This window comes from Crinia signifera, chromosome 3, assembly GCF_055691185.1.
Source record: "Crinia signifera chromosome 3, ASM5569118v1, whole genome shotgun sequence".
Lineage (NCBI taxonomy): Eukaryota > Metazoa > Chordata > Amphibia > Anura > Myobatrachidae > Crinia > Crinia signifera.
The window spans coordinates 322,191,214-322,200,923 of NC_139219.1; the positions used below are offsets into that span (position 1 = coordinate 322,191,214).

General features: G+C 47.7%; 1 protein-coding gene across 1 annotated transcript in view; it reads right to left on the bottom strand.

The window, feature by feature from the left end:
* BLK (BLK proto-oncogene, Src family tyrosine kinase) overlaps positions 1-9,188 on the bottom strand; it is a 41,293-nt gene extending 32,105 nt beyond the window's left edge. Inside the window, exon 1 of the mRNA XM_083178771.1 lies at positions 8,848-9,188. The gene's annotated coding sequence lies outside the window, so the exon portion shown is untranslated. The remainder of the gene's footprint in view (positions 1-8,847) is intronic.
* Positions 9,189-9,710: the final 522 nt, after the last annotated feature.

Genomic DNA, 9,710 nt, shown 5'->3' on the forward strand with positions numbered 1-9,710 from the left:
ACACATGGTGGGGATAGAACCCATGACCTCAGTGCTGTGAGGCAGTAATGTAACCATTACACCGTCCGTACTGCCCCGTATATATAACACATGTTGGGGATAGAACCCATGACCTCAGTGCTGTGAGGCGGTAATGTAACCATTACACCGTCCGTGCTGCCCCGTATATATAACACATGGTGAAGATAGAACCCATGACCTCAGTGCTGTGAGGCAGTAATGTAACCATTACACCATCCGTACTGCCCCGTATATATAACACATGGTGGGGATAGAACCCATGACCTCAGTGCTGTGAGGCAGTAATGTAACCATTACACCGTCCGTACTGCCCCGTATATATAACACATGTTGGGGATAGAACCCATGACCTCAGCGCTGTGAGGCAGTAATGCTATAACCATTACACCGTCCGTACTGCCCCGTATATATAACACATGGTGGGGATAGAACCCATGACCTCAGCGCTATGAGGCAGTAATGCTAACCATTACACCGTCCGTACTGCCCCGTATATATAACACATGGTGGGAATAGAACCCATGACCTCAGTGCTGTGAGGCAGTAATGCTATAACCATTACACCGTCCGTACTGCCCCGTATATATAACACATGTTGGGGATAGAACCCATGACCTCAGTGCTGTGAGGCAGTAATGCTAACCATTACACCGTCCGTACTGCCCCGTATATATAACACATGGTGGGGATAGAACCCATGACCTCAGCGCTGTGAGGCAGTAATGCTATAACCATTACACCGTCCGTACTGCCCCGTATATATAACACATGTTGGGGATAGAACCCATGACCTCAGTGCTGTGAGGCAGTAATGCTAACCATTACACCGTCCGTACTGCCCCGTATATATAACACATGGTGGGGATAGAACCCATGACCTCAGCGCTATGAGGCAGTAATGCTAACCATTACACCGTCCGTACTGCCCCGTATATATAACACATGGTGGGAATAGAACCCATGACCTCAGTGCTGTGAGGCAGTAATGCTATAACCATTACACCGTCCGTACTGCCCCGTATATATAACACATGTTGGGGATAGAACCCATGACCTCAGTGCTGTGAGGCAGTAATGCTAACCATTACACCGTCCGTACTGCCCCGTATATATAACACATGGTGGGGATAGAACCCATGACCTCAGCGCTGTGAGGCAGTAATGCTATAACCATTACACCGCCCGTACTGCCCCGTATATATAACACATGTTGGGGATAGAACCCATGACCTCAGTGCTGTGAGGCAGTAATGCTAACCATTACACCGTCCGTACTGCCCCGTATATATAACACATGGTGGGGATAGAACCCATGACCTCAGTGCTGTGAGGCAGTAATGCTAACCATTACACCGTCCATACTGCCCCGTATATATAACACATGGTGGGGATAGAACCCATGACCTCAGCACTGTGTGGCAGTAATGCTAACCATTACACCGTCTGTGCTGCCCCGTATATATAACACATGGTGGGGATAGAACTCATGACCTCAGTGCTGTGAGGCAGTAATGCTAACCATTACACCGTCCGTACTGCCCTGTATATATAACACATGGTGGGGATAGAACCCATGACCTCAGCGCTGTGAGGCAGTAATACACCATCCGTACTGCCCTGTATATATAACACATGGTGGAAATAGAACACATGACCTCAGCGCTGTGAGGCAGTAATGTAACCATTACACCGTCCGCGCTGCCCCGTATATATAGCACATGGTGGGGATAGAACCCATGACCTCAGCGCTGTGATGCAGTAATACTAACCATTACACCATCCGTACTGCCCCGTATATATAACAAATGGTGGGGATAGAACCCATGACCTCAGCGCTGTGAGGCAGTAATGTAACCATTACACCGTCCGTGCTGCCCCGTATATATAACACATGGTGGGAATAGAACACACGACCTCAGCACTGTGTGGCAGTAATGCTAACCATTACACCGTCCGTACTGCCCGTATATATATCACATGGTGGGGATAGAACCCATGACCTCAGCGCTGTGAGGCGGTAATGCTAACCATTACACCATCTGTGCTGCCCCGTATATATATAACACATGGTGGGAATAGAACCCATGACCTCAGTGCTGTGAGGCAGTAATGCTAACCATTACACCATCCGTACTGCCCCGTATATATAACACATGGTGGGGATAGAACCCATGACCTCAGTGCTGTGAGGCAGTAATGTAACCATTACACCGTCCGTACTGCCCCGTATATATAACACATGTTGGGGATAGAACCCATGACCTCAGTGCTGTGAGGCAGTAATGCTAACCATTACACCGTCCGTACTGCCCCGTATATATAACACATGGTGGGGATAGAACCCATGACCTCAGCGCTGTGAGGCAGTAATGCTATAACCATTACACCGTCCGTACTGCCCCGTATATATAACACATGTTGGGGATAGAACCCATGACCTCAGTGCTGTGAGGCAGTAATGCTAACCATTACACCGTCCGTACTGCCCCGTATATATAACACATGGTGGGGATAGAACCCATGACCTCAGCGCTATGAGGCAGTAATGCTAACCATTACACCGTCCGTACTGCCCCGTATATATAACACATGTTGGGGATAGAACCCATGACCTCAGTGCTGTGAGGCAGTAATGCTAACCATTACACCGTCCGTACTGCCCCGTATATATAACACATGGTGGGGATAGAACCCATGACCTCAGCGCTGTGAGGCAGTAATGCTAACCATTACACCGTCCGTACTGCCCCGTATATATAACACATGGTGGGGATAGAACCCATGACCTCAGCGCTGTGAGGCAGTAATGCTATAACCATTACACCGTCCGTACTGCCCCGTATATATAACACATGTTGGGGATAGAACCCATGACCTCAGCGCTGTGAGGCAGTAATGCTAACCATTACACCGTCCGTACTGCCCCGTATATATAACACATGGTGGGGATAGAATCCATGACCTCAGCGCTATGAGGCAGTAATGCTAACCATTACACCGTCCGTACTGCCCCGTATATATAACACATGGTGGGAATAGAACCCATGACCTCAGTGCTGTGAGGCAGTAATGCTATAACCATTACACCGTCCGTACTGCCCCGTATATATAACACATGTTGGGGATAGAACCCATGACCTCAGTGCTGTGAGGCAGTAATGCTAACCATTACACCGTCCGTACTGCCCCGTATATATAACACATGGTGGGGATAGAACCCATGACCTCAGCGCTGTGAGGCAGTAATGCTATAACCATTACACCGCCCGTACTGCCCCGTATATATAACACATGTTGGGGATAGAACCCATGACCTCAGTGCTGTGAGGCAGTAATGCTAACCATTACACCGTCCGTACTGCCCCGTATATATAACACATGGTGGGGATAGAACCCATGACCTCAGTGCTGTGAGGCAGTAATGCTAACCATTACACCATCCGTACTGCCCCGTATATATAACACATGGTGGGGATAGAACCCATGACCTCAGCGCTGTGAGGAAGTAATGTAACCATTACACCATCCGTACTGCCCCGTATATATAATACATGGTGGGAATAGAACCCATGACATCAGTGCTGTGAGGCAGTAATGTAACCATTACACCACCCGTACTGCCCCGTATATATAACACATGGTGGGGATAGAACCCATGACCTCAGTGCTGTGAGGCAGTAATGCTAACCATTACACCGTCCGTACTGCCCCGTATATATAACACATGGTGGGGATAGAACCCATGACCTCAGCGCTGTGAGGCAGTAATGTAACCATTACACCGTCCGTGCTGCCCCGTATATATAACACATGGTGGGAATAGAACACACGACCTTAGCACTGTGTGGCAGTAATGCTAACCATTACACCGTCCGTACTGCCCGTATATATAACACATGTTGGGGATAGAACCCATGACCTCAGTGCTGTGAGGCAGTAATGCTAACCATTACACCGTCCGTACTGCCCCGTATATATAACACATGGTGGGGATAGAACCCATGACCTCAGCGCTGTGAGGCAGTAATGCTATAACCATTACACCGTCCGTACTGCCCCGTATATATAACACATGGTGGGGATAGAACCCATGACCTCAGCGCTATGAGGCAGTAATGCTAACCATTACACCGTCCGTACTGCCCCGTATATATAACACATGGTGGGAATAGAACCCATGACCTCAGTGCTGTGAGGCAGTAATGCTATAACCATTACACCGTCTGTACTGCCCCGTATATATAACACATGTTGGGGATAGAACCCATGACCTCAGTGCTGTGAGGCAGTAATGCTAACCATTACACCGTCCGTACTGCCCCGTATATATAACACATGGTGGGGATAGAACCCATGACCTCAGCGCTGTGAGGCAGTAATGCTATAACCATTACACCGTCCGTACTGCCCCGTATATATAACACATGTTGGGGATAGAACCCATGACCTCAGTGCTGTGAGGCAGTAATGCTAACCATTACACCGTCCGTACTGCCCCGTATATATAACACATGGTGGGGATAGAACCCATGACCTCAGCGCTATGAGGCAGTAATGCTAACCATTACACCGTCCGTACTGCCCCGTATATATAACACATGGTGGGAATAGAACCCATGACCTCAGTGCTGTGAGGCAGTAATGCTATAACCATTACACCGTCCGTACTGCCCCGTATATATAACACATGTTGGGGATAGAACCCATGACCTCAGTGCTGTGAGGCAGTAATGCTAACCATTACACCGTCCGTACTGCCCCGTATATATAACACATGGTGGGGATAGAACCCATGACCTCAGCGCTGTGAGGCAGTAATGCTATAACCATTACACCGCCCGTACTGCCCCGTATATATAACACATGTTGGGGATAGAACCCATGACCTCAGTGCTGTGAGGCAGTAATGCTAACCATTACACCGTCCGTACTGCCCCGTATATATAACACATGGTGGGGATAGAACCCATGACCTCAGTGCTGTGAGGCAGTAATGCTAACCATTACACCGTCCATACTGCCCCGTATATATAACACATGGTGGGGATAGAACCCATGACCTCAGCACTGTGTGGCAGTAATGCTAACCATTACACCGTCTGTGCTGCCCCGTATATATAACACATGGTGGGGATAGAACTCATGACCTCAGTGCTGTGAGGCAGTAATGCTAACCATTACACCGTCCGTACTGCCCTGTATATATAACACATGGTGGGGATAGAACCCATGACCTCAGCGCTGTGAGGCAGTAATACACCATCCGTACTGCCCTGTATATATAACACATGGTGGAAATAGAACACATGACCTCAGCGCTGTGAGGCAGTAATGTAACCATTACACCGTCCGCGCTGCCCCGTATATATAGCACATGGTGGGGATAGAACCCATGACCTCAGCGCTGTGATGCAGTAATACTAACCATTACACCATCCGTACTGCCCCGTATATATAACAAATGGTGGGGATAGAACCCATGACCTCAGCGCTGTGAGGCAGTAATGTAACCATTACACCGTCCGTGCTGCCCCGTATATATAACACATGGTGGGAATAGAACACACGACCTCAGCACTGTGTGGCAGTAATGCTAACCATTACACCGTCCGTACTGCCCGTATATATATCACATGGTGGGGATAGAACCCATGACCTCAGCGCTGTGAGGCGGTAATGCTAACCATTACACCATCTGTGCTGCCCCGTATATATATAACACATGGTGGGAATAGAACCCATGACCTCAGTGCTGTGAGGCAGTAATGCTAACCATTACACCATCCGTACTGCCCCGTATATATAACACATGGTGGGGATAGAACCCATGACCTCAGTGCTGTGAGGCAGTAATGTAACCATTACACCGTCCGTACTGCCCCGTATATATAACACATGTTGGGGATAGAACCCATGACCTCAGTGCTGTGAGGCAGTAATGCTAACCATTACACCGTCCGTACTGCCCCGTATATATAACACATGGTGGGGATAGAACCCATGACCTCAGCGCTGTGAGGCAGTAATGCTATAACCATTACACCGTCCGTACTGCCCCGTATATATAACACATGTTGGGGATAGAACCCATGACCTCAGTGCTGTGAGGCAGTAATGCTAACCATTACACCGTCCGTACTGCCCCGTATATATAACACATGGTGGGGATAGAACCCATGACCTCAGCGCTATGAGGCAGTAATGCTAACCATTACACCGTCCGTACTGCCCCGTATATATAACACATGTTGGGGATAGAACCCATGACCTCAGTGCTGTGAGGCAGTAATGCTAACCATTACACCGTCCGTACTGCCCCGTATATATAACACATGGTGGGGATAGAACCCATGACCTCAGCGCTGTGAGGCAGTAATGCTAACCATTACACCGTCCGTACTGCCCCGTATATATAACACATGGTGGGGATAGAACCCATGACCTCAGCGCTGTGAGGCAGTAATGCTATAACCATTACACCGTCCGTACTGCCCCGTATATATAACACATGTTGGGGATAGAACCCATGACCTCAGCGCTGTGAGGCAGTAATGCTAACCATTACACCGTCCGTACTGCCCCGTATATATAACACATGGTGGGGATAGAATCCATGACCTCAGCGCTATGAGGCAGTAATGCTAACCATTACACCGTCCGTACTGCCCCGTATATATAACACATGGTGGGAATAGAACCCATGACCTCAGTGCTGTGAGGCAGTAATGCTATAACCATTACACCGTCCGTACTGCCCCGTATATATAACACATGTTGGGGATAGAACCCATGACCTCAGTGCTGTGAGGCAGTAATGCTAACCATTACACCGTCCGTACTGCCCCGTATATATAACACATGGTGGGGATAGAACCCATGACCTCAGTGCTGTGAGGCAGTAATGCTAACCATTACACCGTCCGTACTGCCCCGTATATATAACACATGGTGGGGATAGAACCCATGACCTCAGTGCTGTGAGGCAGTAATGCTAACCATTACACCATCCGTACTGCCCCGTATATATAACACATGGTGGGGATAGAACCCATGACCTCAGCGCTGTGAGGAAGTAATGTAACCATTACACCATCCGTACTGCCCCGTATATATAATACATGGTGGGAATAGAACCCATGACATCAGTGCTGTGAGGCAGTAATGTAACCATTACACCACCCGTACTGCCCCGTATATATAACACATGGTGGGGATAGAACCCATGACCTCAGTGCTGTGAGGCAGTAATGCTAACCATTACACCGTCCGTACTGCCCCGTATATATAACACATGGTGGGGATAGAACCCATGACCTCAGCGCTGTGAGGCAGTAATGTAACCATTACACCGTCCGTGCTGCCCCGTATATATAACACATGGTGGGAATAGAACACACGACCTTAGCACTGTGTGGCAGTAATGCTAACCATTACACCGTCCGTACTGCCCTGTATATATAACACATGGTGGGGATAGAACCCATGACCTCAGTGCTGTGAGGCAGTAATGCTAACCATTACACCGTCCGTACTGCCCGTATATATATCACATGGTGGGGATAGAACCCATGACCTCAGCGCTGTGAGGCAGTAATGTAACCATTACACCGTCCGTGCTGCCCGTATATATAACACATGGTGGGGATAGAAAACATGACCTCAGCACTGTGAGGCAGTAATGTAACCATTACACCGTCCCAGTTGTGGATATTGTTGACTTGTGCTGTTTGTCTCTTCTGTACTGTGGTATTTGTATTTGATCAGACCATGACAACATATATTACATAATATTTCACCTTTTCGCCACTGAAGTTTGTATAATATATAGTTTTAGCTTATTTTATTCTTCGATACGGTAAAACAAAAGCTCAAGAACACAGAAAGTAACATCGGTGCTGACTAGCTACAACATGATCCTACAAAACCATTGCAAGCTTGTTCTACTTAATCAATACCTCTCTAAACAGGGAGGGGGAACCTTCAGCCCTCTCCCTGTTGTTGAACTACACATCCCAGAATGCTTTGCTACAGTTTTAGCTTGGCCAAATAGCAAAACTGTAGCAGTGCATGCTGGGATGTGTAGTTCAGCAGCCGCTGGAGGGCCGAAGGTTCCCCATCCCTGCTTTAAAAGATATTTGTATAATATATTTAGCCCCTGTATCTAGGTAAAAGAGGTATCAGTAGCGTGTAGAACAGGCCGAATTCATGTTTGCAGGTAAAGCGAAAAAAAACAAAAACAAGCTGCAGTGCAGGGGGGCAGATGTAATATGTGCAGAGAGAGATGGATTTGGGTGGGGAGTGTTCAAACCAAATTTAAATTTCGGTGTAAAACATGCAAAAGCAGCCAGTATTTACCCTGCACAGAAACAATATAAGTGTATCTGTTCCCCTGGCCTGACAGCATGGCTTGTTGAAGCTACAAAGGTGATACGATCATTAGATCGAACCTATTAAGGTCGACATCGTTGGGTACTGGATCTCGACATAGAATGCCGATGTTCTGAAGTCCGGCTCTGGCATCCCGGATGTCCCAGTGTTCTAAACTTCTCCCCTGCCTCCTCTCCCGCAGCCTAGGTCTAATTCCCCCCCCCCTCTCCCCTTATACTTCCATTTGGGATGACGGCTGTTGGGATTCTGGTGTCAGTACTTTAACAGGTGTCCGGTCTTTTGTCTGACGGCATCCTAAGTACCGGCATGGCAACTAACCCCCCCCCCCCCCCCCTCCACCATTATATATAAAATTTCAGCATGGGGAACCTTAGCACAGAAGTATGGATACCTAAGCCATGTACAATGACCAAGGAAAGGCAATAGTGATGGTATTACCTCAGGCATCAGTGTAAGAACATGTCCACAGAACACCAGTGGTCCATAGAGAAGAAGCAGTCGGCAGAGTTACATGTACTTGCTGCTCATTCTGAAGTATCCACACAATTCTGTTTTCCTCCTGACCTGCCAGATAGACCAAGCCGCGGCTTGATGTTTCCTGCCAGCCCTTGTATGATAAATCTGGTTGAGTTGTGTGATGACGACGACGACAAATACCTAAAATAGCCCTGGTGGTGTCGCTTGTTGTCAGTTCCCACATCAACAATTGCAGAACTTCTATATTTCTGATCCTCCTAAGGGTGCAGAGTGCAGAGTGAGCTGAAGACAGGTCATAGTCAGACCACCAAGGTGTCCACCAGACAGGCACAATCGCATTTTCCCTGAGAACAGAGAAAGGTCTGAAGGTTTCAGATCTAGAATTTTATTTTTAAACTTCCCCCACCGCCCACTCACACTGGTTTGTGAATCCACATCTCCCAATGAGCAATAGGCTGATTTACAAAGATTGACGTTCACCTCTGTGGCGTCTTTCTGTTGAAAAACATCTAGGGGCCTATTTATGCTGGATACTGCAAATAATAGGCATGTAGACAAAAAAAGCAAACCCCGTAAGTTTCTTTTGGGGGCGGCATGGAATTTGAATATTGTAGGCTGGCTATGGGCTGCATTTTGCAAAAACTACTGAAGAGGGATCCATAGGATCCCTCCTAGGCACTCCCGACGAACTCCTGCATGGGTGGTAGAACACTAGTGCACAGTAATGCTCACAGCCCCGAAGGAATAGTGAAGGGATTTTAAATGTGATCCATTAATTACTTACCTATTATTATTATTATCCTTTATTTATATGGCGCCACAAG